Source organism: Mustela lutreola, chromosome 4, assembly GCF_030435805.1.
Source record: "Mustela lutreola isolate mMusLut2 chromosome 4, mMusLut2.pri, whole genome shotgun sequence".
In the NCBI taxonomy this organism is placed as follows: domain Eukaryota; kingdom Metazoa; phylum Chordata; class Mammalia; order Carnivora; family Mustelidae; genus Mustela; species Mustela lutreola.
Genome location: NC_081293.1, coordinates 35,879,677 through 35,906,610, shown reverse-complemented (window position 1 = coordinate 35,906,610; position 26,934 = coordinate 35,879,677). Strand labels below are relative to the sequence as shown.

At 38.7% G+C, this 26,934-nt stretch overlaps 1 long non-coding RNA gene across 1 annotated transcript; it reads right to left on the bottom strand.

Moving 5' to 3' along the window:
- Positions 1–1,727: 1,727 nt before the first annotated feature.
- On the bottom strand, positions 1,728–26,934 carry LOC131828668 (uncharacterized). Its single transcript, XR_009352534.1, has 3 exons — positions 26,804–26,934; positions 18,291–18,428; positions 1,728–4,430 (listed from the first exon to the last, which is right to left on the bottom strand). It is a non-coding gene; the product is annotated as an uncharacterized LOC131828668 (long non-coding RNA).

Below are 26,934 nucleotides of genomic sequence, written 5' to 3'. Positions count from 1 at the left end.
CAGAAACCACTCCTTGAGTGTGGGCTGCACACAATGACTCTTTCCAAAGAGCCATAAACAGAATGGACAGGGGTGGGAGGCCAGCCACTTCACAGTGAAGAAAGCTGACAAACACTAACTCAGCCAAACAATCAAGCTCATCGTAACACTGATAAATCATGTTAATTATATGCATTCCAGCACCGGTCGACTCCTGGGAAAAACCCGAGACAAATCACAACTGAGGGACGTTCAATACCTGGCCAGTTCTCAGAACTGCCAAGGTCATCAGAAACAAGGGACGTCTGAGAAGCTGTCACAGCCAGGAGGAGTCTAAGGAGATATGAACAACTACATGTAGTGTGGTTGGTCCTGGAACTAAAAAAGGACATTAGGTAAAAACCAAAGAAATCTAAATAAAGTATGGATCGAGTCAATAAGGTATCATAATGGTTCATCCATTACGGCAAATGTACTTTACCTAATGTAAGATGTTAGGCAAAGGAGAAACTGGCTGCTGGGGCATATGGGAACTCCCCGCATGGTCTTTGCAATTTTTCTATAGATCCAAAACTGTTCTGAAAAATTAAGGTTTAGGGCACCTGGGTGGCTCAGTCATTAAGTGTCTGCCTTCGTCTCAGGTCAGGATCTCTGGGTCCTGGGATCAAATACTGCATCAGGCTCTCCCTGCTCAGCGGGGAGTCTGCTTCTCCCTCTTCCCTGCCCATCCCCCACTGCTCTCAATCACAAAAATAAATAAAATCTTTAAAGTAATTATAATTAAAATTTATTTATAATAAAAAAAGATATGGATTTGGCTCATAAGGATGTCCCAGATTAATGGGGAGACAAGTGATTAAGTCATGAATTACAAGGAGTGTGGTATGTGCACACAGCATGGAGAGGTTAACATCAATGTTGAAGGTGGTTAAGCATGGCATTAGGAGGGAGACATTGTCTGAGCTGCAATTTTCAGGAATGAATCAGGCCTCCTAAGAAGAGGGAGTGCCTGTGTAAAGATCTGGAAACCATTGAGCCTTTTGGCGTTGTCAGGTGTCTAAGCGTGAAGAGGAAGAGTCACAAAACAGGAGACTGACAAGGGAAAAGCCAGATCAGAAAGGACTAGAGTGTGCGCTTAGCTGGAGGGAGGCTGGCCCATCAGGACCATTCCAAAACGGGATGACTGGAAGAGCAAAGCAGTGGGAAACACTCCTGACAGGCACCCCATTCTCTTAAAATTAAAATGCGCATCATCCCTCCACTGCCAGAAATAACAGCTATAAAGTACTGGACTTGACCTGTTTTAATCCCATTTGTCATTGGGCTCAATTTATTGATGGCTAATAGCTTCTTTCTAGGGGAAGATTTGTGACTCGAGAAAAAGAACTTACCACTGTTAGTCTGAAGGCTTCTCCTGAAATGGACAGAAAAAATATCAAATAGGGGTTGACCTGGATGACCAGGTTTGGCCATCTCAGCCTGTGTGGTGGTCCATAGGAGCCAGCACCAAATCAGTGAGGGCAGGAAGGAGGCAGACATTGAGCAGGGGACAGGGATGGGAGTGGAAATGCCCTTTTATAACAGGGTAGAATTCAAGGAAGTGCCCTGGGGATTGAGCTCCAACCTGGACAAAGACCAGCAGACTAGAAAGGCTATTAAAATAAAAACACAATTCCCCACCACTTTTTGCAGAAGTCCGAGCATACTGCCACATCAATAAGAACAGAGAGTATGAGTTATGGGTTCAATGGTGCCAATTTAATTTCTAAATTATGAAATCCATGAAGAGCAAAATTTGTCCAATCAACTGTTCTGGTTGCCCCAATGATGGGAAGAGGCAGAAATGCCAGATGTCCCACAACTCCTGGGACAGTTCCACCCAACAAACAACTGCCCTACTTTCCACAAATTTCACACATCACTTCACACAGAGGGCCATGAGGAATTATCAGAGCCAAGAACACAACTCTGTCTCACCTATAAATACAAAGTACCTTTTGCAAGATACTAATTTTGCAGAAACCCAACCACCATGTAAATCAAAAGAAAGAGTTACCATTGTTTGAAACTTCCCAGAGTTGTTCATTTTGGATGGTACCATGACTTATCTAATAACAGCACAAATGGTAGTTTTGGGTCCTAGATTCTGTGAGCTCATTTTTTTCAGCCTCTGCATTCACAGAGTTTCCAAATATGAATCCCAGTATGCAACACCTTCATGGAGGTTGTGTTTGAAAATTTACATATTGAAACACATCTCGTTTTAGTAGAAATTTCCTTCTTTTTATTTCTCACCTATATTACTGCTAAGATGCTAAATTAAGGTTTTCATTGTGTGAACAGGAATTTCATTTTAGGATAGTACAGAGGACATGATAAGATGCTTGCTATAAGTAGGTGGTGGGTCTGGTAGGATTAAGAATCACAGTATTAGATTCAAGGGGGCTAAGAAATGGGCAGAAAGCCCCTCCCAGCAGCCTGCTCCTTCATTACATTTAGGAGGAAGTTAAATGACTCTGGTGGGCTGTTAGTCCCCTACAAGGGATTCTGCCTAAGTAAATTCCTGGGGGGCAGAAGCCCAAGTGAGCTCCAGGGGTGTCTCAGAAGTTTAGAGCTGCTCCGAGACCCAATTAAATGCAATTAAATTAAACTCCAAACATGCTTCCAAAATGTCAGGGGAAGTTTAGTCTCCTGAGTGCTGAGACCAAGCCATGAATGGATTCTGATTTAAAAGAGTAGTATCTCACACACAGAGACAGAAGGAAGCCCCATTAAACTGTTTTCTATGAGGGGGCAGGGTGACCATATACCAGCTTCTCCCACACTGAGCGTCAGCACCTTAGCTGAAATCATTAAGCAAAACCCCTTGTTCCAATGAGGTTTTGTGTTGTTTTGTTCTATTTTGATCTGCCAGAGGATTTGGTGAAGAAGACAGTGTCAGTAAAGACAGAGCTGCTTGCTAGGATATGAGCTGGCACACTGGAAAGAGAGATGCTTAGTGTTCTGATGTTGGTCTCCAGGTCCTCCTCACCAAACAGCACAGAGATAGCCTTTAAGCCACAGAGCCAAGGGACCAGTTCTGACCCAGTCAGGCTCCCTTTTTGTGCACTGCATAGCATTCTTGATGCACACCACCTCGGGTCTTTGGTTCCTGCAGCAGGGTGAGGGGCACAGTGCTCAAGAAAGAAAAACTGGCAGACATCCAAATTCATGGTTTCTACCACAATGCCCCACCCAAGTTGCAGGAACAAGCTTTTTCAGTGTGCAATGCCTATTTCAGAAGATTTAAACATTAATACTGGATGAGAATTGGTGCCCTGAACAGAACTTCTCAGGGTACTTATGATTTTACTAAATTATCGGGAAACTACAACCCTTACCAATCTCCCAGGGTTTTATCTGACTCAAATACTGTTAATTTGTCTCCATTTCCCTTGGTGAAAATATTAAAATGTCATTGCTTGAACTAGCTGACGAAATCCATGTTGTACCCAAACAGTGGCATGCGTCCTCAACCCAGTGTGAGGGAGGACTGTCCACTGAAGTGCTTCCCACCAGACCCACATGGCTCATACGATCAGCACCAAAAGTCATTTGCAGAAAGCTATGGGACAGGTGTTGATCTCTTTAAGAATTTGGAACTTTGGGGGCAGGGTCCAAGGAATTCTCTTCTGAAGGCATTATAAAGAATAGCAAAATTAAAACACCAGTGCCAATCAAATGTTATTGGTTGAGTCCTAACCATATTTCAGATATCACACTAAGGGTGTGTGGCCTCTGCCCTCTCCTTCCTCCCAACTACCCTGCCATAGAAGCATTACCATCCCTTATTTCTAGATAAGCAAACTGAAGTTCACATATGCTAATTAGCTTTTCCAAGCAGCGTGGAAATAGATGTGAACCCAATATTAGTCCAAGGCTCTCATCTTCATCATGGCAGGAGAGGCAGCAGGGGTCATGGAGAGAATATGAACTCCAGCATAAAATATGTCCCCAGTCACTGGCTGTGTGATCTGGAATCAATCTCTCAATCCTGGGCTTCTGTTTTTCTGAAATTCCATGGGCTGTATAAACTGATCCGTCAGAGGAGAGCATAGATGGGTGTAGACCATTGCCTGAGACCAGGCTGGCTTGTTGACTCTCTGAATCAGTGCCAGGAGTCAGCTGAAAGGTCACGCAGAGGATACTCCCAGGTGCACAATGACAGCGAGAGCAGGACCTTCACTTGAAGAAGAATGCTTGCAAGTAATTTACAGATTTATGTTTTCAAGGCCAGTGCTTTGAAGCTTTTCATTTCCTGGTCAATCCCTTTGCACGAGGTGAGGAGTAGAGACAACTGTCCTCAGTTTTCTGTTGTCTTGAGTATTCTTAGTCATTGCTATCCGAATACTGCTGAGATTTCCTTATCCTTCTGGATTTTGCTGCTATTGGATGCTGGAAACTGCTGAGAGCTAAACCAAAGGAAAAACATATAGACTTATTAGTCATACAGTATATAATATATAGGACAATATAGATAACATATATCATACAATTTATAATAAATAATATATATTTGACATTATATGTGTATACATATATATATATCAGACCCCAATTACTGGATGCATGCACACAAAAGTACACAAAGTTAAAACTATTCATATATGAAATCAATTATGCTATACCACATGATGGAACTAATACATGAAATACACATAAAATTCTCCAAAGCATATGTTTAAAAGGAATATAGATTTTATTTAATCATGAGGGGAGACATCATAACAAGAGCTTTGTTCCTTGTCCAGCTCAGCCACTGGCTAGCTCTGTAAACTCTGTAAGACACAACGAAGTCTGTAACAAGCTTAGAGCCCAGACAATTTAAATTCTGGTGTGGAAGGGCACTGATTTGCACAACATGATGGATGTACAATAGGAACAAAACAAGCAAAAGTTCTATTTGTTCCACAACTAACCCCATCGTTGTGAGGCTCTCATTCCCATGGTGGAAAGACCATAGGGGAAAATGAAATACTTAAATTTGACAAGTCAAAGTGATCTAACCTCAAGTTTTAAAAAGTCTCCTTCAGTGTCACAATTTCATTTGAACAAACGGTCAGTTCAAACTCACATTCAGAGAAGTTTTTCCATCTTTCTTTAATTTCAATATTCTCCCTTTCCTTCCCTCTTCACAGTATAGTATCAGAGTAGAGGGGAAGTCTATTGTGTATCTGCTACTTGGTAGGGCTGAGCCATCTGGTCTACCTGCTTTTACTCACTCCTCTCACTGCTCTCCAGCGTACATGTCATTGGCACAGACAGGTTCCTGGGCACTCTCTACTGGCATCTGTGAAGGTAGAGCTAATCCTGGAGATTCAGGGTGTTATGCTGGCCCCTGCTCCCTAGTGTCCTGAATTAAGCGGTCAAAACAAATTAAGAAATAAATGTCTAAAAAAGTATGGGAAGGACAATCTTACTCCAACTCCACCCACGATATCAATAACCATCTACAGTAGATGACTCAACATGTTTTATCTTTAGTCCTATTCCTTGAGCAGCTGACATATGCGGCCAACTACTACTTCATATCTCCATCTGGTGCTTGAAAGACACCTCAAATTGAATATATTCAACCAAATTCATCATCTTAATCCCCCAAAATCTGGCCTTATTTTAGTTGTCCTTACAACAGTAAGGACATCTATCATCTACCAGTTATCTGAGCTAGAAATTTAGAGTTCATTCTTAAAAGCCTCTCTACTTCAGCCTCTCTATATAATCCATCATCAGGGGCAATTGTTTTAATCTTCTAATTACCACACAGATCTGACCCCTTCCTCTCAGTCTTCACTGCCCCCTGTCTCTCACTGACATCCTCGGTGGTCTCCTGACTGCTTTATCTGTACCCATTCTGGACTTCTAGTCTGCTTTCCACCTTAGCCAGAGAGGTGTTTGCTAAGGAAACACAGTGTCAGGAGCATCCACACCTCGTGTGCACATGTGCATGCACACACACACACACACACACACTCTCTCTCTCTCTCTCTCTCTCTTCTCAAAACTCTAATTGGCATTCTATTATTCTAAAAGAAAGACCAAAATATTTCATATGAGTCTCAGAATCCTATGTCACCTGACCCCCCACTTACTTTGGCAGCTCCCCTGCTTGCCTTCACTCTCTCAGCTCCAGTGACACCGGCCCAATTTCAGTTTCTCAGTCTGAAGGGCTTCTTTCCAACACAGGGCCTTTGTGTCTGCTGGTCCCTCTGTCTTGAAGCCTCCTCTCTCCACTTAACCCTACTTTGCCTGGCTAAGGGAAACTCTTCCTTCGAACCTCACCCTAGCATTATTTCCTCAGGGACCCTTTCTAACCTTCCTGACGATATCAAATCCCCTTGTCAGATGTACTTTCTCTCAACTCTCAGTTTACATGTATGCATATGATTTTTTGATTAATGGCCATCCCTTTCACTAGATTATAAGCTTCCCGAGAGCAGGAACCATATCTGCTTTTGCTCTCCATTTTATCCTCAGCATTCTGAGGCATGCAGGGCACACAATAAGGTGCTTTCATACTTATTTTTTTATTTCTACTCATTGAATGCATAACTGATTGAAAAAATTCCATCCAGAAACTCTTTGATGACTGTATTTTTTAAAAATATAATAAGTTATTGATACCTGTGGAATTGACTGTCAGCTGGAGAAATGGCTTTACTTCAGAGATTTTTACAGCTGTCTATGCTGCCTGTTAGCTCGGTAAGCTTTGGAAAATCATTTAACTCAGCAGGAGCATTAAAATAATAATACCTGTTTTCAGTCCCAAAGCTACAGATAAATAGTCAAGTATTATACAAATGTAAGGCATTATGATTTTATTAGCAAAGTTTAAAAGATTTCTATGAAAAGCTGCAACAAAAGCAAGAACACATAATTAATGTTGAAAAAAGCCTTGTGATTTCCCCCACAGACTTCATTTTTATATTAGTCAACATGATGTTTAATCAAATATTACCCTAAATATTTATAGAACATTCTTTAATCACCCAATACCTTGCAAAAAGTATCTATTTCCTATCATGTAATCACTGTTATAGTTCAGTTCCATGGGTGGTAGCAGTTCCTTCCCCACAGATGAGGGACTTGAGCTTTAAACTGGTAACCGCCTTGTCCAAAGTCATGAGCTAGGAAGGGATGAGGGAGGATGCCAACACCTGGTGTCTGTGACTTCAAAACTCATCCACGCTTCTGGAGATTTGGGCTAATTTAAAGGAGAAATTTTATCAAACAAAAGTAGCATTTCGCTTTTTTTGGTGGGGGGAGGGGAAGATCATTATTGAAAGCCAGATTAGTAGCTTAGAAAATTGCCTGCAAGAAATATCTCAAAGACCTGAGAAAACAGTCTAGAAATAGAAATTAAGAAGGAAAAGTTTAGAGATTTAAAATCTCTATATCCAGAACACCTAACAAATGAGTAACAGATACTTGAGAAAGACAAAGGGAGATCGATAAGAGGAAGTAGTAGTTAGACAAATAAATAAATAAAATATTTGTGAGATAATGAAAGACTTAAGTCTACAAGATTGAAAGCCTCTCTGATTTCAAGCCTGGAGTATTTTTAGGCATGCTTCATAAAGTTTCTGATCTCTTAAGTAACGATAAAGAGAAAAAATCTTAAACACCACCAAGAAAAAAAAACTACCTACATGGGAAGAAAACAAATCAGACTGGCACGTAGAACATTGGAAGTTAAACAATAGAATGAAATCTACTGATAAGAGCAAAGACTGCAACTGAATTCTATACCCTATGAACGTATGATCACCCTTCCATGGAGGTGTACAAGACTTCAGAGAGGGAATCATGCGTAGAGTCCATCTAAGGAAAATACTCAAGAACATTCACTTAAATAAAAAGTGAAACCAAAAGGAAACCTCGATGAAAAAAGAGTAAAATAAGAAAACAGTGAACAAATAAACCTGATTGATTTGTCCATAAATCCTGGTACAGATACATGTAGAACTGAAGATATAGGTATAAAAAATTAGGGATAAATAATCTGATATTGTCCAACAGAAGGTTTAAGAGAGATGCTTGAAATAGCAGAGGAGAACACCAACACATACAAATTCCCAGCAAAATCTAGACATTGAGAGTGACAAAGAGGGAAAGGACTCCAAAAGTTTCATGGTAGAAAGAGAGGAAAGAAAGGTGAAAGGTAAAGTAATTTGATAGTCTCATCCTGTAGGGTGTGGGCAGCTGCAGAAAAAGAACATCCCACAGTGAAAGCTTCATTTTCTTATAAATAGTTAGGGAAATTGTTTAATCTGCTGGGAGAGGATCATTAAGAAAAGGGAAAAATACAGGACCACTTCCAAATTAACAAAGGGAAAGAAACAGAATGAGTATCAACGAAAACCAGAAAAAGGAAACAGAGTGATGAAATGCAAAGACTGAAGAAATAAAGTCATTATACCTAACATGAATACACCAAAGTATCCTAGTCAAATACAAAGACTGACAGCCTAGATTGTATTTATATTGCTAGTTGTAGAAAACACACTGTGATAAAGCATGATGGGAAATGAAAAGATCAGCAAGGAGATACCAGACAAATGCAAACAAAAAGAAAACAGATACGGCAATATGAATACCAGATAAGGTGAAATTTAAGGTTAAAACATTATAGAGAATTGAAAGAATCATTAAGTACTGATAAAAAGCACAGTTTAGGAATTCACTAAATCACTGTAGGGGCACCTGGGTGGCCCAGTCGGTTAAGTGTCTGCCTTTGGTTCAGGTCATGATCTTGGGGTCCTGGGGTCCAGCCTGAACTGGGCTCCCTGCTCAGCAGGAAGTTTGCTTCTCCCTCTCCCTCTTCCCATCCCTCCCCGCTTGTTCTCTCTCTCTCTCTCTCTCACTATCTCAAATAAATAAAATCTTTAAAAAGGAAATAAATAAAAAGGAAATCAGTATAGACTATATGTACTAAAAAAAAAAAAAAAAAAAAAAGGCAGCTAAACAGGTGGAGGAAAAACCACTATCCATATAAGGAAAACCAGACAAAAATGCAATTATCATACAGTTGACTCAGAATCTAGTCATCAAGGGTATGTAAGGATAGAAGAATATAATAATACAGTCAATAAGCTTGATTTAATAGACCTATGCAATGGGGCGCAGGAGTTGGATGGTACCAGCCTTGGAGAGCCAGTTGTAAGTCGGTCTACTGCCCCCACATACTGAGTGATGTCACATTGGTGGCTAGAATACAGGCTGTGGTGGCCATGGACATACCTGGAAACGCCAATGCTACCAATACTGCAAATGGTCATCTCCAGAGAGAGCTGGCTGTTCAACTTTATCAGCACACCACTGAGTCTATACATGAAAATTTATATTTAAGTAGAGAATATAGTTTTTCTCAGATACTCAGAGAACATTTTGAAAAAATAATCAGGTACTTGACTCAAAGTCTTAACAGATTTTAAAACTGGAGATTTTTTACAAACTGCATTTTTCTGATCATATGCCAATGATACTTGAAATAAGTAATATAAAAGTGATAAGAATTACTACTGGCAATTTAGAAACATACTTCTAGTAAGTGCTGGATCAAAGGAGCATTACAATAAAAGGGAAATCAGAATCATCTAGAAAGCAAAGAAAAGGAGAACCATTCATGTAGAATCTATGGACAAATGTTAAGCTTTACTCCAAAGAAACTGCATGTTCTTAAATGCCTTTATTATTACAAAAGAAAGAATAAGGACAAATAATGCAAAGAGTCTAAGAACTAATCTTAGAAACTGGAGAGGAAAAAACACAACATGAGCCAAGAAACAATAGGAAGAGAACTAATAATAAAAAATGAAACTAATAAAGCAGAAAACACAGACTAGAGAGAATTAAAAAAAAAAAAAGAAAGAAAGTTGAAACCCCTCTTTGGAGGGAAAAAAAATAGATAAATTTTTTCACCAGATCTTGAAAAAAAAAAAACAAGAGAGCAAACACAGAGCAATATTAAAATTAAGAAAAGAAATATAACCACAGATGTAGGAGCAATTACTATAATTTTTAAGAAAATGAAACTAAGGAGATACATTTAAAGAGGGTTTTCCTGCAAAACACAAATTCTTTAAACGGATCTAAGAAGAAAAGGAAAGCTCAAATAAATATTCCAATGACCCTAAAATCAGAAAAGAAATTAAAAGTCCACCATTCAAAACAGCACAAGAACATCTGGGTTCATAGCTATGTTTTAGACATCTTTTAAAGAATAGACAAATATTTATTTAATCTATTCCATTTCTAGGAAGAAGATGAAAATGTCTCCAGTTAACTTTTGGAAGATAAAATTATTCTAATATCAAATCTCATAAACAAACCTGATAGTCAGATTTTTCATTGAGAAAGAAAACTTTCTTCTAGATGTTGGCTCCATAAGAATGGGGATGTTTATGCTTAAATACTGTGGCCTCAACACCCAGACTACTACATGACAGAAAGCAGGTGCTCAATAAACATCTTTTGAATGAATAATAGACCAATTTTCCTCATGGATATAGATGCCAAAACTAAAAACAAATGTTAGTAAATAGAATCTGACAATGCATCAAAATATTTATAGCATACTAACAGATGCTGAAAAGACATTTGTTATCCCAATGTCATAAAGTAGTTTAATTAAAATCAGACATTACAGATGGAATGATATATAATACCAACATTTTTTTATTATTACCATCAAAGTTCTAGCCAATTTGGAAATTTTAAAAAGGTAAAATAATGAATCTACACATCAAAAAAGAAAAAAGGAGTAATATGTTATTGTTGATAAATGCTCCTATACATTGAAAACCCAAATATCTTGGAGAAATTTCCATAGGAACCATTGAGTGACAAAAGCAAAATGCACAGAAGTGGTCATAATAGCTCATTTCTTAAAACAATAGCAAAAACCCCACAAATATCTAAGAGGGAGAGAGATTTGTAAGCATGGAAAGATATACAGAAGGTTATTTTGGATTATCATGTGTCAAAGAACTGGGTGAAGGAAGAAGAACAGGAAGGAAAAGCCAAGTAAAATTCAAAATGTATATACACATACACACATATGCAATAATTATGTACTATATATGCATTTATGCAAAGTTATATATACATGCACATATGAAACATATAAAGAAATAAAGTTAAAAATTTATTTTTATTAACAATATAGTTTTTAAAGGATTCAATTTTTTTTTTAAAGGTTCTGTTGCTTCAAAGGAAGGTACAGAATGAAATAATTCAGAGGTTAACTTTCTCAACCACAACTCAACGTGTTGAAAGGCAGATTGAGAACACAGAGCATAAACTCCAAGGCCATCTCCTTCTAGGGCACTGCCTTAGCACCGCTGGCCTGCTTTCTAACAAGGTCTTTCTCTGCAACTTTCCACAAGGAACGCCCTCTAACTGCTTGGTGATTTATTAGCCATAAGAGGGAATTAGCCAACAACGACGAGTGTGTCCAGCTCAACGCAATTTCTCCACCAATGGGCCCCATTAGAGGATCAGTTTCATTCCTTTATGTTCCTGCTCAAATAACTGCATGATTAAAATTTATAATTCTTTTCTCTAAGATTCTTCTAATCAATTATAAAATTATTTAACAATTATAAAACCAGGAGTAGATAAGACTGTCTCAAAGAGCTTTCCTTCTAAAGCAGCAGCCCCCTACCCCATTCATTTGACCATGGTTTTCTGGAAAGGGTAGCTTATTAAACATTCAGAGGGATACCCATGAGATGTACTCCATAGTTGAATGAATGGTTCAAATGTGTTCAGTGATGCTAGAAATATTCAGTGTATTTTATCTTATAAAGTAACAAAAATATTGGAGAGTTTAAATCATCTTATTCATTAAGAGTAAAATAATATGTTTAATCTTACATTTTTGTTATAAATTTGGGATAAAAATATTTTAATATAAAAAGTAAGGTTTTTATTCTTTATTACTTATCCTCTTAGGTATATTTTGGATCCTGTTACAGTACCAAGATTATTCTTATATTTGTTTACACTGTGGCTCTAGTTCCATCCATGTTGTCGCAAATGGCAATATCTCATTTCTTTTGATGGCTGCGTAGTATTCCATTGTGTATATATACCACATCTTCTTGATCCATTCATCTGTTGATGGACATCTAGGTTCTTTCCATAGTTTAGCTATTGTGGACATTGCTGCTATAAACATTTGGGTGCACGTGCCCCTTCACATCACTACGTTTGTATCTTTAGGGTAAATACCCAGTAGTGCAATTGCTGGGTCATAGGGCAGTTCTATTTTCAACATTTTGAGGAACCTCCATGCTGTTTTCCAGAGTGGTTGCACCAGCTTGCATTCCCACCAACAGTGTAGGAGGGTTCCCCTTTCTCCGCATCCTCGCCAGCATCTGTCATTTCCTGATTTGTTAATTTTAGCCATTTTGACTGGTTTGAGGTGATATCTCATTGTGGTTTTGATTTGTATTTCCCTGATGCCGAGTGATATGGAGCACTTTTTCATGTGTCTATTGGCCATCTGGATGTCTTCTTTGCAGAAATGTCTGTTCATGTCCTCTGCCCATTTCTTGATTGGATTATTTGTTCTTTGGGTGTTGAGTTTGCTAAGTTCTTTATAGATTTTGGATACTAGACCTTTATCTGATATGTCGTTTGCAAATATCTTCTCCCATTCTGTCAGTTGTCTTTTGGTTTTGTTAACTGTTTCCTTTGCTGTGCAAAAGCTTTTGACCTTGATAAAATCCCAATAGTTCATTTTTGCCCTTGCTTCCCTTGCCTTTGGTGATGTTCCTAGGAAGATGTTGCTGTGGCTGAGGTCGAATATTTGGATATTCTTAAATTGGACTAATCCAAAATGTATTGATTATTTCATTAGGAACAATTACCTTTTTCTTTTCTTTACTTTTTTTAAAAGAGAGAGAAAGAGAGAGCAAGTGGGGTGGGGGGTGACAGAGGAGGAGAGCAGAGGGAGAGGGACAGAGGGGGAAGGAGAGAATCTCTCTGTGAGCTCCACTGCTCAGTATGCAGCGTGAGTTAGAATTTGATCTCAGGACCCTGAGATCATAACCTGAGCAGAAATCAATAGTCAGTCACAACTGACTGAGCCACCAAAGTGGCCCATTATCTTTTTCTTTTTAAAGAAACTATGGTCTTTGATTGTTCATCTTTAATTTTGCAATAGTCTTTTGTGTTTTTTAAATTAATATATAACTCTGGAAAACACAAAATTATGCTCTTTTGATAAAAACTCTTTAAGGTATACTAGGTTCATGACAAACTAGTTTGCTTAGTAAAAATATTTACCTTCAATAGCACAGTATCATTCATCATCTTTAACCACCCTCCCGAAATCAAGAGAGACCTATATGTAGATTACAGAGAAACTGAGTGGGAAACTGAGTCTAGAGCCATTTCTTGGCAGTTAGTGCATTACAGCAAAATAAAAATTATAGCTATAAAGTGGAATGTCTTTCTAGAGACACCTATAGCTTATCTACATATTTTTTAAAAGTCCAATTTCTCCTGTTAATATGAATCTGGCCCGATTCCTCGCAAAATAATATCCAGGACATTTCACAGTAAAGATCCACTTGCCTTTCCTCATATCAAAAAGCAGCAATTCGTTGCACACTGAAATCACTCTTTTTCTAGTCCTCAAATTTCCCCTTTGTCCGCCAAAGGGGAAAGAGACCTCTCAGTCCATCCTGACACAACACATTACTGTCATTACTTGATGAATACCTACTTTTTCCCCACTAGAGTGTAAATTCTGTGCAATCAGTACCCTTGTCTATCTGGATCCCTAATATCATTTCTTGAGCTTTGTATAGTTCCTGGAGCATAACAGGAACTCAGGATTTGTGGAACTAAGAGGAGGAGGAGTGGGGAGAGGAAAGAAGGATGTCAGAAAGCAAGCAGGCATATACTAATAAATGATAGCTTCTTGTTCAATAAGTGGTCATGATTTTTTTTTTAAAGATTTTATTTATTTATTTATTTGACAGAGAGAAATCACAAGTAGATGGAGAGGCAGGCAGAGAGAGAGAGAGGGAAGCAGGCTCCCCGCTGAGCAGAGAGCCCGATGCGGGACTCGATCCCAGGACCCTGGGATCATGACCCGAGCCGAAGGCAGCAGCTTAACCCACTGAGCCACCCAGGCGCCTCAGTGGTCATGATTATTATTGCTGTCTCTACTCACATTTTAGGGATGGAATTCTAAGCCCAAAGACTTCATTAGTCCTTCAGACATTCTGTTGGGACTTCGTTATAATATAATCATATTTCCAGGCTAACTTCTCTGAAAGAAATTTACTGGGGCTTCTGTTTTATTTCTAAGCAAAGCATAGGGTATTGACATTTTCCAACCCAACCAAACAAAAAAGTTTTTCTGAAGATATTTGAACCAAGAAAAACAAGTTAGGTTTTCACAAGGAAATGGATTTTCTATTAAATGGCAAATCCCACTAAATGGTTGTTTCATAAGGTTCTCGGCAAAATGGTTTTTTTTTTTTAATTTACATGTTTAAATTTAGATCACTGAAAAGTCCATTTCAAGAATGTTTTCTGAACATAGAAAGAGCATCTTCACTCAGTTGTGAAGAAGGCCAATTTTCTTCTACTATACACTTTCACTCAGCATTTTGCTCTTCTGAGCTAGAAAAACAGGCAACGATACTCTGTTAGCCTTTAAAGTTTCTATTTCAGTCCACATCATCATCTCAAGAGCACTATTATATTTTAGCACTTTTCAGAAAGGTTATCATACTAAAAAAATATGGCTGTTTGTCAACATCCTCATTTATACCAAGATGAATGTTCCTTTCCCCTGTCTTTCTCACCTGGAATACTTTCTCAGTGTTTGAAGTAATTTTGAACTGAAACAGTAATTCTCCATCTTTGTTGGTTTTATACAAAACATGGAAACGATGTGTCATTACTGTCCACACCCTCCGAGCCCTCACCCATGGCAGACATCACTAATTAATTATGGCAATTCCCGAGCCTAGATTTGAACACAGAGTTCATATAAACCTGGGTTACCTGGCAGTTACCCACAATCATTTAGACTGACTGTGGCAAAATAAAACTTGTTTTGCCAGAGCTAGTCTAGAAGCTACCTGAAAGCAATTAGGGCAATTAGATACCTTGAGATCCATTTCAGTTCTATTATTCATTCTTATCTACAAATCATTTTACCACCACCACCCCCCAAGTTGAGAGACAACTCAAGCAATCTTTCATACTCTAGAATAGTAAAATTCCAACATTTGTCATGTTGTTGTCAGGCATCAAGTAAGAGAGTAGCAACTAGTCATAGGTTTAATTAGTAGTGGTTGTGTCCCCTATGGAAAGTCTGTGGTTGTCTCTTTAGAGCTTGTATAAATCAAGAAAAAGTAAACACATGAGAAGTTGGTAAGACACATCTTTTTGGAAATGTGGAATACAGTTGGACTTGGACAAAGAGGAATGGAAAAGAGATCCCAAGAAGAAAGGGAAAGAGTAGAGAACTAACCCTGCCCATTCAGGTTGACAAAACATGGGACAAGAATTCTGCAGGATGGGAGGCCCAGAGTGTGAAAGAAGGTATGGCCACAATCAACTAGTCCAAAACTACCACATTTTACTTCAGAAAGTGTGGTGTCTGTGGCGCTTTTGCATCTGTGTTTGTATTTTGTGTTATGGTCCATCTGACTCACAGAAGTTTGCATTTAGTGGTACAGCATGCTTTTACAATTGAAGCGATGGGATTGGGATGCCTCCTGATTATGAAGTAAACTGGGAGAGGGAGTGGGCAATTATTTGGGTTGATAACCTTCAGAGCCCAAACCTAAGCAATTATCACACATTCCCACCATTAGCTCCATGGAAGCTGCAAGAACGTACCATTGGCTAATAGCTTAATACTTTTAGCAGGCAAAATTTTACTAATTTATATGTTTAAAATGATTACATGCCCTCTATAAGATAAACACTCTTTATTGAACTACAATAGAATATTTGGGTACCAGAAACTAACTTCTATGTATATCTTTCTTTTTTTCAATCACCCAAGATCCATGATCAAGGCTGGTCTAAGAGTGGTAATACTAAAGGGAAGCATTACTTTTCTTGTACAGAAGGATGGTCTTCCCAACCCAAGATCTATGGAAAACATATCAGTGCTTTCCACAGCAATGGGAATAAGTCTATTCTGAGCCATCCATATCACTTACCTGTGCCACATTACAGGCATATCTGTTAGGATAATTTGAGGTCATGGGCTCATTTATAAAAAAATTTTTTTTGCAAAGCTGAGAATCAAATGTGTGAACTTGTTCTCATATGAATGTCATTTGTGGGAGCTCAGTGGAGATACATTGTCTTTCCTATTCTTCTGGAAATAATAATCCAGCTTCCAGCTACCTTAATATTATGTAAAGTTCTGGTTAAATAACTAACTAACTAAATAAATAGCCCTGCCCTGAGAACATGAGGCCCACCCTGACTCCTCTCATATAGGTCCCTAGCTAATGCTAATAGCATAATACAATCTTTATAAAGATGGGGATGTGCCTCGGCATAAAATAAAATACAGTGTTATCAGAAGGAAGCCAGAAGAGTTTATGAAGGTTCAAAATCTTCCCCGTATTTTTCTGTTTTGCTAAATATAGAACCACTGAATCATATGAATGGGTGTGCTCAGCATTCCTCTCCCCAGCTCCAAGCTCTTTTCCTTTTGGGAGGGGGCGGCTTGAAATGTGGAATACTGTCTCGGCTTGCTTTCAACCCTCTGATCTCCCATAAAGCAGTAGAAGTCTAGAAACTGTTACCAATTTCTCCCTGGTACAAGTGGAGACAGAGCTTGAGGAGAGAATGAAACACTCTGTATCAGGATTCCCCAGAGAAGCAGAAAGCTTCTAGTTATGAATATATAGATATATATCCATAACAGATAGATGTAAGATATATATATCTAATATATAAATATATATTTATATAAATATATTTATAATACATAAATATATAATATATAAAATAGGATATATACACATATATAAACACACACATACACATACATATATATACGTATATCTATGTATATGTATATGTATATGTATATATACACATAGTCTTGGGTCCAAAATCTACAGAGCAGACCAGCAGGCTGGAAGTTCAGATAGGATTTCTATGTTACAGTCTTGAGAGAAAATTCCTTCTTCTTCCTAAAAGCTCAGTTTCTGTCCCAAAGATGTTCAACTGATTGTATAAGTGCTACTCACATTGTCAAAGGCAATCTCTTTCATCTAAAATCAATCGTAACTGTAAATGTTAATCATGTCTACAAAATACCTTCACAACAACATCTAGGCTAGTGTTTGACCAAACAACTGGGTGTAATAGTCTAGCCAAGCTGACAACTAAAATTAACCATCATGCATCAGTCTTAGTGATATCTCAAATTGTTGATCTTCTAGAAATTAATTCTTTACCTCTCATTCTACCAGATTAATAAATATGTGATCTTTCTTGTTCTAAAGTAATTTCAAGAAATGTCAAAATGATGGCTTTATACAGAGCACAGAGCCTTCAGAAGTAGAGGGGGAAATTGTGTCACAAGCCTTAGAGTTGTTTAAGATAAAAGAAAAGCTCTAAGATATTGCAAGGTCTTTAAATATAGGAATAAATTATAGGAATAAATGTAAAAATAAATTGGAATTGGAAAGCATTCTAAGGATAGGTATCTGAGACTGTTATCACTTCAGAAGTTCACGACTTCCAGAACTGAAGCAACACAACTAAAGTCAACACACACTACGTCAGAATCTGCAGGGCTTTTTCCTTTTATAGGAAAGAGAAGTACAACCTTTTGTAGGAGTTTACAGTCTCTCTCATTGCTTTCATTTCAGTAAATAAGATCAAGAACAAAATGAAGATGTTTTATTACCACCCAAATTCAACGATAAATAGACAAAATGTGGAACTGATTTAATTTATGACATCATAAACTCAACATCCTATTGTACTAAAAGTGCCTCTCATTTGTTCATTAGTGTTGTTAACCAACATGAGTGCATGCCTGCTATGTCCCAGGCTATTTCCAGCATCTGGGCAGTGGCCCTCAGAAGGAATTGCTTGTGTTTATAAAACACCGGTGAGGCAGAGAGATAACGTTTTTTTTCTGTGCATAAGTGCATAAACATTGCCTGAATGGCTATACCACCACCTGCCAGATAGGTGCATCAGCCAAGCTGGGTCAACGTTTGTGTATACTTAGTAACCATCCCTCTTGGAAGTATGCCTACCTCCCAACACACCTTTCACCCGTGCTCCCAAATCCATTATTTTTCTTTCTTTCCTGGCTCCTTTGAGTTTTTCCTCAATGTAGCAAGGATCATCACTTATTTGCTTGTATCTGTTTCTTGCTCATCTTGGCACCATGCCTAGGAAAGGAAAAGAGATGAATGGTTATTTGTTGAGTGAATTAACAAACGACAATTCACAATTATATGAACTCTGCAACCTGCCCTGGGCCAGGGAATGAGGGAAATATATATCTTACTCCCCGACCAAACAGGCATTCCCACCCATGGGCTGTCCGTGTTACTATCTGTGAAAAGATACATCTTTAAGAATAGAAAAACCAGAAATGGACCCACAACTATATGGTCAACTAATCTTCAACAAAGCAGGAAACAATACCCTATGGGAAAAAAGAGAGTCTCTTCAAAAAATGGTGTTGGGAAAATTGGACAGCAACAAGCTGAAGAATGAAACTGGACCACTTTCTTATACCATATACAAAAATACACTCAAAATGGATGAAAGACCAAAATATGAGACAGGAAACCATCAAAATCTGAGAGGCCAACCCACGCAGCAACCTCTTTGACCTTGGGCATAGCAGCTTCTCACTAGATATGTCTCCTGAGACAAGGAAAACAAAAGCAAAATGAACTATTGGGATTTTATCAAGATAAAAATCTTCTGTGTAGTAAAGGAAACAATCAACAAAACTAAAAAGTAACCTTTGGAATGGGAGAAGACATTTGCAAATGACATATCTGATAAAGGGTTAGTATCCAAAATCTATAAAAAACTTATCAAATTCAACACCCTAAAACAAATAATCCAGTTAAGAAATGGGCAGAAGATATGAATAGACATCTTTCCAAAGAAGACATCCAGATGGCCAGCTGACACACGAAAAGACTCTCAATGTCACTCAACATCAATATCACTGATATCATAATATCACTCAACATCAACATCAACAATATATGTGTATGTCAGGGACATACAATGTATACAAATCAAAATTTTTGATTTTGATTTGTACAAATCAAAACCACAATGAGATACCACCTCACACCTATCAGAAGGGCTACAATTAACAACACACGAAACAAAGGGTGTTGGCAAGGATCCAGAGAAAGGGGAGCAAAGGGAGAAGAGGCTGCAAACTGCTGCAGCCGTTCTGGAAAACAGTTCCTCAAAAAGTTAAACCTACAACTACCCTACAATCCAGCAATTGCACTACTAAGTATTTCCTCAAAGGATGCAGAAATACTGAATCAAAGGGCCACCTGCACCCTGATGTTTATAGCAGCATTATCAACAATAGCCAACCTATGAAAAGAGCCCAAATGTCCATTGACTGATGAATAGATAAAGAAGATGTGGTATATATACACAATGGAACACTACTCCGTGATTAAAAAAAGAAGAAGAAGAATGAAATCTTGTCATTTGCAATGACATAAATGGCAAGAGGAGCTAGAGGGTGTTATGCTAAACAAAATAAGTCAGTCAAAGAAAAATACCATATGATTTCATTCGTATGTGGAATTTAAGAAACAAAACAGGTGGATGTGGGGGAAAGGGAGGAAAAAGAGAGGGAAACCGTAAGAGAGACTCTTAACTATAGAGAACAGAGGATTGCTAGAGGGGAGGTGAGTGGAGGGATGGGCCAGATGGGTGATGGGTATGAGGAGGGCACTCGTGATGAGCACTGGGTGTTACATGTAAGTGAGGAATCACTGTATTCTACTCTTGGAACTAACATTACACTATATGTGAACTAACAAGAATTTAAATAAAAACTTGAAACACTAAAAAAAAAAAAAAGATACATCTTTGAAGTACAAAAATGATGGGGACCCTCTCTTAACCTGAGAGAATCAAGCTCTAATGCCCTGAAGCATCTACTCTACATCGAAAATGAACTTCTCTCTTACGCATCTAGAATGTTCTATGTCATCATTAGGAAAACTGCAAAAATAGTCATCCAAATCATTTTCTGTGTTCAGATGAGAAATGTCCAGAGGAGGTATGCCCAAGTCTGAATGGCAAATTTTCCATACTGTATCATTGCAAATATGCTGAGTAACTATATATAACTATATATATATGTAACTATATATAACTATATATATATATATATGTATGTATGTATATATACATACATACAAACAACTAGATCACTCTTCTTTATTGGGTAGTTCCCTCTATTTCCCCCTCTTCTGATTAATCCTGACCAGTTTAAATCAGTTTAATTCTATATTGGTAGCAGGAACCTATATTTTGATGCTGTTATGTTAATGCATTGCTATTAGGTAACACTTCAGGTCCTATTTGTCAACTTTTGTACTGCACTAGCAGAGGGCCCCAGGTACAGGGAGTTCCATGCTTCTGGTCCCCCATGTTCCTCATGCAGTGTCTGATATTCCTCAGCAGGCTACAGAATACAGTCAGTGTCAAGGATTTGGGGGAGATTGGGGCAGGGAACCCAGAATCCCACTGTCAAGTCTGTCGCAGAGCACAGAGCAATAGAAACTAATCCAGGGACAGCCAGAACAGCAGGTGGATGAGGGAGTGAGCAGGACTCAGCGTTCCCCATGCGCTGGATGCCTGCTGGCCTGCTGAATCACTGTCTTATTTCCCTCTCATCATTCTCCTGAGAAAAAGAGGACTCCCTCTCCCTATGCTTTGCTGCTCTTGTTAGGAGCCCAAACCTCAAAGCAGCTGGGAGAAGAAGGTGAAAACAAGGATTTTGGATCACATTGAGATAAGGAGAAAAGAGCCTACCTCTTCTGTTTCCATGAAACAAAATATGGCTCAGCAGTTTGCTTAATCAGAATACATTTTGGCTATTTTTTTTTTTTTTTTTTTTGCTCTTTTAGCACTTTAAGTCTGCCAACCATTCTTTTAAGACGAATGGTACAGGAACAGTGCTACCCATACATCTCTCCAATAACAATAAGTAGAGAATTATTATAGATCCAGGAGAGGCACGCTTTTCATGTATCCTTATTGTGCTGCTGAATTTCTAAAGTTCAGACTCTCATCTAAAATTCCAGGTAGTATCTATAATAGCCTAAAACGGTTTTCTCATGTCCCTTGTGGGGATTAGTGATACTGATAAATGAAACAAGTCATTCAGCTAGGGTTTTTCTTTGTGTATGAAAGATGTTTGCTATCACTTAATAGGTTTAAAAATAAAAGATCAGCTCTACACAGACTATTCCCTTCCTTAAAGACCCAAGTTGGCTCTGGGTGTGTTGACCAGACCAAGAAGTTCTCATTTAGCATAAGTTGCTGAGGAAAATGAGATGAAGCATTTGTCCATGCTTCTTGATGGTTTTTCCCTCCAGAGAAACTATTAGAATAATAACACAGTACTCATGAAGCATAAGTGTATAATGGAAATAAAAGCAGATACCGTTGGCCTTGGAACAGCATGGGTTTGTACTAGGCAGTCCACTTAGACGCAGATTTTTTTCGATGAAAATGTATTTTTCTTCCTTGTGATTCCCTTAACAATTTCTTTTCTCTAGCTTATTTTATTTAAGAATACAGCATTTAATAAATGTAACAGACAAAACTGTGCTCCTCGATGAATGATGTTATAGGTAAGGCCTCCTGTCCACAGTAGGATATCAGTAGTTAAGTTTTGGGGGGAGTCAAGGTTACAGTGGATTTTTGGAAGCTCAGGGATCAGTGCTTCTAACCCCCACATTTTTCAAAGATCAGCTCTACTAGACCACTTACTGGGAGCAAGCAGGTACTCTTCTAAGCATTTTGCATTTATCAGTTCATATAATCCTGATAAAAACCCCATGCAAGACATGCCATTGTAATCTCATTTTACCTATTAGGAAACTAAGGCATTGAAAGAAAAGTAACTTTTGGTCGCATGGGAAGTAAGCTGAAATGATACTGAAATAAAAACATTTGAGAGAGAATGGTACTCTTGTCACTAAATTTTGTTTCTGTCACCACTTAATTAAAACTTAGCTTAGGGGCATCTGTGTGGCTCAGTGCGTTAAAGCCTCTAACTTTGGCTTAAGTCATAATCCCAGGGTCCTGGGATCCAGCCCCCCATCGGGCTCTCTGCTTAGTGGGGAGCCTGCTTCCTCCCTCCTCTCTCTCTGCCTGCCTCTCTGCCTACTTGTGATCTCTATCAAAGAAATAAATAAAATCTTAAAACAAAACAAACAAATAAACAAAAACTTAGCTTAGAAAATTTTTCATTTCCTCAAACTAAGAAAATCAAACAAACAAACAAAACCTGGTTGTCTTAGCCCAGGCCTCCCCTCCTCGCTATTAGCAGCTTGTGTGTTATAACACATGGTGCCTCCTCCTGCTGACAGAGTTCAAGGGAGGCCAGTTCTCACTAAATATTCTTGCCGTGGGTAAAGCAAACCACTATCTGTCCATGGGGATCATGTTATCTATGGTGATATCATATTCTTTCTCTTTCTGCATCAGAATCAGAAGGACGGAGACTCCTGAAATCCCCCTGAGTCCCCAGAATGGTCATTCTAGCCACTAGCAACTTGCTGCTGCAAAACTTATTAGGGAACCATGTCTCTGGTTCCTTCAAACAGCCATCCTCGCCTTGCCTGCAGAGCTCCTTGCTTTGACACTGGAATGTCTCCGGCTAACTTGTGCTTAGCAAGGATGATTCCTTACTAGGGCCTTACTGAGCATTTAAAAAGAGCAGTAGGTTTTTTTGCTTTTTTGCTTTGTTTTGTTTTAAAGATTTTATTTTATTTTGTTTCATTTGAGAGAGAGAGCATGTGAGGGGAGAAGTCAGAGCAAGAAGCAGACTCCTCACCGAGCAGGGAGCCCAATGTGGGACTCGATCCCAGGACTCCAGGATCCTGAACTGAGCTGAAGGCCATCGCTTAACCACTGAGCCACCCAGGCGCCTGAGCAGCATTTTTTAAATACAGTTACATACTGCTGCCTTAGTACCTTGTGCAAATATCTTGTGCATTTTAAATGAGCCTTTTTATCTAAACCCTACCTACAGAGACCTCAGTCTTCAAAATAAGATTTGCCACATTTTAAATCCGAGGCAAATTCAAGGTAACAAATGGCCTCTGGTTCCACTGTGTACAACACGGAAATTTTATAGCTCCTTAGGTTATGTTTTCGTTCCAGACTTTGCTCCCCAAATAATAAAGCTCATTTATTTAAGGATCTGGAAAAACAACCGCCCATTTAGTGCTGGAAACAAGAAACAGCGTATATCATTTCTGTCCCTTCCTGCATCCCCATCCGCCCTCGAACCTAGGGATGGGAGATTCTCACAGAAAATTCCCTGTAGGTTTAAGAAACAGAGCCAGTCAGAGAATTCTCAGACTAATCTTAAGTGCATGTCTTACTGTAGGGACCCACAGGTACAAGTCTGAGAGGACACAGAAATAAGTCAGGCTGATCAAAGGCATCTCAGCCCAAGAAGCCCCAAGGTCAATGGCAGCTAACATTGGTTGAACACTCATCTCTGGCCAGGCACCATGCTAAATGCTTTCCATGTTTTTACTCATTTACCTTCACAGGGAAATGATGAAATGGGTACTATTCTTATCATCCATGTTTTACACATGAGAACCCCGAAGCACAGAGAAGTTAAGTGACTAACCAAAGTCACACAGCTAGTTAGAGGCAGAGGCAAATATTTGGATCCAAGCCTTCCAGCTTCAGAATCCCTGAGCTGAACTACTCTATTCCAACTGTTTCTTAGAAGAGAAGTTTAATGTTGACTGTTCTTCTCTTCCTGGCCTTGGAGATAAAGAAAGAAATGGTCAGCAAGTTACCTGAGGGTTCATGGAGAAAGTGGATTTCAGAAAACCCTGTGTTTGTGTTTTCCATTTGTTTTTTTTTTTGGGGGGGGGGTTGTTTTTTGATACTGGAAAAAAAGACTCCCTATAATAATTATCATAATGTTTGTCTAGCAGAGGACCTTTGGACACATTTGTCTGACTTTTCAAGGAGAGAGCAAACAATAGTGAAGGCCCCCATTTGTGCTTATAGTTATAATGACTTAAGAATCCAGTGAATACTAAAAGCACCAACCAAGGTCATCAATAATACAAACAGAGCAGCATACCCAAAGGATGAGGGATGCCTGAGCACATTTTATTACACAATATCCAATCAGTATGGTTTTGTTGATAGAAACATTCCAGTTTCAACTTTCAGTATTCCTGTAGACCCAAGGAACAAAGAGGAAATTTCACTGTAGTCTACAAAAGCAATCAAGTCATTGGATCATCTCCACTGCAGTGTTTCGAACTAATGAAAGCCATTTCTCTTTGGAGAGCTGGGATAATTCTAGAGCTTTCAGGGTCTAGAACTAACCCAGAATATAAGAAGAGCTGGAGCCTTATTTACCTTGTACACTTAACGTGTTGGTAGCGCCTAGAAGCCCAGCATAGAGTAGGCACTGAACACACGGAGTGAAAGTTGGTCAGTGAATGACTTGGAACAACAGAGTTCTCTGAGTCTGGTTCCATTCTGCTTTGAGGGAAACCCATAGCACCCTTATGCAAATTTATTCTGATATTCCTTCTGCAGGACTTGCAATCTGAAAACATAACAGAAAAGGGAAATGTTGGCTCAAATTTATACTTCGAAGATTGTTGTAGCTGCCCCAGGAATTGCTGACTGTAAAACCAGCATTTGATCACTGGTTGAAGAGAAAGAGGTTCATCCGCCCAAAGCATGTACTTTGAAGTCATCTGCAAAGTCATGCAGTATAATGATTAAGAATTTGACCCTTGGGGTCAGATGTACATTCTTATCTGAGCTCCACCATTAATAAGCTGCATTCTGAATATCTCTTAACCTCTGTTCCCTTGTGTTTGAAATCGAGGTAATAATGCACTCCAAATCTTCTTGTTGTAAGAATTATATGCACCAACATACAAGAGGTACTAGCAGGATGCCTGGGTATAAGGAAATGCTGAAGAGATGGTTGGAAAGGATGTAATGGAAACATGCTGAATACTCCTTCATTCTGAGGTTCATTTTCATGTAATATTTTTATTGCTAAAAACACTCAGATTTGATGATCACCAGTTTTTCTTTTAAACAGTCTATGTCCCCCACAGGTCAGTGACCCTCTCAGAGAAGAATTCTGATATCTTTTAGCAATGTGCCACACAAACCCTGGCAAGAGTAGGGCTCATCACCATGGCGTTGGAAAGTCAATTGTGCTATGCTCATGAAGAGAATACATGTCACTATATGAAAGAATGTATGCAGTTTCTAGAAATACTTAGCTTGTTACTGGGCCAAGGATCCTCATTTTTGTTATTCTCAGACTGCCTTTCCAAATAGCTTTAATGAAAAGAACTCTTGACTTTTCCGTATCTTGAAGATTCCAATCGCTTGTGTTATTCTAATCTCAACACATTCAAGAGCCTCCTGGACTCCCTGTTCCACTCAGGAATTTTCCTTCCTGTACTAAAGGGATCTTCCTTAGTCACAGAAAATATGTGTGCTTATTTGGTGAAATAAGTCATAAAATATAAAAGATGTGTTGCAGATAAAAACATTTAATTGGCTTAAAATGATTATTACACACATTAGCAATGTCATCCTAAGAGGTAGAATATTGGATGCAAGGAGGAAAGGAAGGGAAATGAGGCAAATATTTTAAAATTCATACCATATACCAGAAGCCAGGATGTCAGCATTTACCGGGCTTAACAGGCACCAACCTCTACACTAGCACTTTTATGCCCACTTTCTCTCATATAATCATCACACATATTCTTTGACCTGGTAAAGCAGATCCCTTTTTTCCAAATGGGGAAACCTTATCAGAAAAGGGATAACCTGCCCAAGGTCCTTTATCTAAGAAGTGGTGAGTTCAGAACTTAAACTCCCAGATCAAGATTCGAAATCTAAGATTTCTTATGCTACCATTTCATGTGCCCCACTGTTGACTTAAGCAGAGGGTAGAGTCTTGACCTTTATAATTGGAAAGAGTAGGGGTGTGGGATACAATTTTTGACCAGTTTACAGCAACAGGTACTATTATGTATATAGGAGGACAACTTCATTGCCTCTCTATACCACTGAGATAAAGATGCACCCCAACTTCTTGTTCAAATGAAGAATAAGCTAGATCTTGATCTTGCTTGAACCAGAGATCAACAGGTTTTAACAGAACTCTGAAATTTTGGAGTCTCCACTTATAATGATTTTGATGTGCTTGTATCGTGGGTCCAATAGCAGCTCAACTGTTTACACAGAGCAAGTTTTCCTTACTCACTCACCATCATCTCCTAGCTCATGGCTTTTCCTCCAAAACCTTCTCTGGGTATTTTCATAAATAGGCTTCATAATCAGAAATATAGAGAGAATCACAGCAATGCTAATTCCACCCCCGGGACTGGTTCCTGAAGGCAAGTTTCAGACCCTTCACTTGCTTTTCAGACAAGAGTAGAAATAATTGGGCTGCACTAGGTCTATTTTTATGAAATTATTCTGAAGAACAGTCATTAGGTAGAGAAGATCCTACCTTCTCCATCTCCACGGGCCTGCTACATGAGGACAGCAGTTTGTGAAAAGGTGGTTGTAAGCTTTTAAAACCACCACATTTCATGCGATAGTTGGTTTCTTACATATTTCAATGGACATGACCTGGAAACC